Here is a 3,200-nt window from a genome sequence, read left to right on the forward strand (position 1 = left end):
CGCCCCGGCGCCCCAGCCAGCTCCTCCACCGCCCCGCCCCCTCCCCCACCGGGGCTGCAGAAGGTGAGTGTAACGCCCTCGATGCGGCTATGTCTCCCACGTGTCGAGGCACGACTTAGAGACATAGGCGCATTGAAAGCAATGTCGCAAGTCGGGAATCATTACACAACCCAAGTACATATATAATATAAAGGGGAATAATAGCATAGTTGGCTTACAGTCGCCACATCACATCAAAGTACATAAATAACATCCATCATACAAGCACTCATGGCCCGACTACGGCGCCAAAATAGAAAAGACCCCCAACAAGCGACTAGGCCCTGAATCTAACCCCGAATAGGCATCCCTACTGATCATCCGGAAAAGAAACATAGTAACGCTGAGAGTCCTCGTCGTACTCCCACTTCAGCTCGAGCGCGCCATCCGGAGAGGTATCATCGGTCCCTGCATCTGGTGTAATAGTAATCTGTGAGCCACAAAGGACTCAGCAATCTCGCACCCTCGCGATCAAGACTATTTAAGCTTAATAGGTAGGAAAGGGGTAATGTAAAGTGGAGCTGCAGCAAGCGACTAGCATATATGGTGGCTAACTTATTCGCAAAGGAGAGCGAGAAGAGAAGGCAAAGCACGAGCGGAAACTATATAGAGCAGCCTACGCAAACATAACTCCAACGCCGTGTCCACTTTCCCGGACTCCGCCGAGAAGAGGCCATCACGGCAACACACTCAGTTGATTCATTTTAATTATTTAAGGTTCAAGTTATCTACAACCGGACATTAACAAATTCCCATCTGCCCATAACCGCGGGCACGGCTTTCGAAAGATCAATCCCTGCAGGGGGGTCCCAACTTAGCCCATAACAAGCTCTCACGGTCAACGAAGGAATAGACCTCCACCCAGGACCCACCGATCAGACTCGGTATCCCGGTACAACAAGATGATTCGACAGGTCAAAACTAGTCCAGCAACACCGCCCGAATGTGCCGACAAATCCCGATAGGAGCTGCACATATCTCTTTCTCAGGGCACACTCAGATGAGACTAGCTACGAGTAAAACCAACCCTGAAGTTACCCCGAGGTGGCCCCGCAGGCAGCTCATTTCGGACCAACACTCAGAGGAGCACTGGCCCGTGGGGGGGCTAAAATAAAGATGACCCTCGGGCTCCGGAAACCCAAGGGAAAGAAAAGAGTAGGTGGCAAATGGTAAAACCAATGTTGGGCATTGCTGGAAAAGCTTTAATCAAGGCGAACTATCAAGGGGTTCCCATATAGCCCAACCGCGTAAGGGACGCAACAAACCGGGAACATAACACCGATATGACGGAAACTAGGGCGGCAAGAGTGGAACAAAACACTAGGCGAGAGGCCGAGCCTTCCACCCTTTACCAAGTATATAGATGAATAAAGATAACATATCAATATAATGATATCCCAACAAGTAAATAAGTGTTCCAACAAGGAACAGCTCCAATCTTCACCTGCAACTAGAAACGCTATAAGAAGGCTGAGCAAAGCGGTAACATAGCCAAATCAATGGTTTGCTAGGACAAAGGTGGGTTAGAGGCTCAATCATGGCAATTGGGAGGCTGACAAGCAAGTGGTAGGCATCATAGCATTGGCAAAGCAAAAGAGCGAGCAAACTAGCATAGCAAAGATAGTAGTGATTTCAAGGGTGTGATCATCTTGCCTGCACAGTTGTCAGAGTTGACTGGATCCTCAAAAGCAAACTCAACGGGCTCCTCGTTAGCGAACTTGTCTCCCGGCTCTACCCAACAACACAAACAAGCAACAAGGATACAATCAACCACGTGCAAGGGCAAACAATAATATGCAAAGATGATATGCTATGCGGGATGCGATGCGGGATGCAAAATGCAAGACGTGACAGTAAATGCATGAACCTGGCCTCAACTTGGAAAACCAAGTGTGCCACTGGATAGAGGGGAAGAAATCCCCTGAAAACGATATAAAGATCATGGCAATCGGAGCTTCGGTTTAGGAATGGCAAGCGTTTTACTAAACGAACCGATCTGCAATTTACAGCAAGTAGGCTCCTAAATGCAACAAAATAAACATGCTACAGCCACCAAACATGAAAACAAATTGCATGGTAGTGATGTACTCAAGAAGCTTAACAAATCACCAGGACTGAGGCATCGGCAAATTCATCCATTAAGGGCTTCAAACAAGCATGGCAAAACTGAATAAGCAAAACAAATTTCAGACTTAGCGAAATTAACGCTAGTCTGAAATTTCAGACCACGATGCTCTCTTCGGAGCAGCAAAACAACATGAAGCAAAACCTGAACATGGCAAGCAAGAGCATGGCATGGAGCTACTCAACAAGCTTAACAAAACACCCAAAATGACCTGGGGCCAAAAGGGTTCACAAAATACTCTACTGAGCACACGAAAATCGATGAAACACAATCAGTTTTCAGACTTAGTGAAAACTGGGACATGCCGAAATATAACTCACGGAGGCATGTAAACGAGCTCGATGCACTCACTACGGTGCAAGTCATGGCAAGGCAAGCATATATCCATAAAGAAGGCACAAAATGTTAGCTAGACATGGCAAGAACAATGGCATAGCATGCATGGATCACTAGCAATAGCTCCGGCAAAATCGCAAAAGAGTTCACGATCTGCCCAAAACAACAACTATGCAAAAGTTGAGCTCGATTGAGTCAACCTAGGGTGCTCCAACATAACAAGTAACGACATGGATGGATTAAGCACAACAAGCATAACAAACCACTCTTACTGATCATCCTCAAAAGAGGCACGGATCACTAGGAAACAAGCTGGACATATAACATCGTGAACTAAAACATCCCAGACTTAGTGATTTTTACTAAGTCCCTGAAATCAGTAAACTCAGGTATCCCTCTTTGGAAGCTTGCACAAGACAACACACACATCCTAAAAATGCATGGGAGGCACCTCTGGAAAGAAGACAACATGCTTAACAATTCATCCCAAAGGGGCACAGGCATATCATGCACGGATTAAACATGGCAAAAATGACAAAAGTGCATGATGAACTAACGGATCTGCAAATTAACTCATGATGCCTCCTTCCAACAGCATTTTGGGCACCAAGATGACCTCAAATGCAAATGATGCAATGGAATGAAATGATGTACTCGTCGAGACGAAGATTTTGTCATATCATATGCCCAAATCGAAGCT

The sequence above is a fragment of the Triticum aestivum genome, chromosome 2A (genome assembly GCF_018294505.1).
Source record: "Triticum aestivum cultivar Chinese Spring chromosome 2A, IWGSC CS RefSeq v2.1, whole genome shotgun sequence".
Classification (NCBI taxonomy): Eukaryota; Viridiplantae; Streptophyta; class Magnoliopsida; order Poales; family Poaceae; genus Triticum; species Triticum aestivum.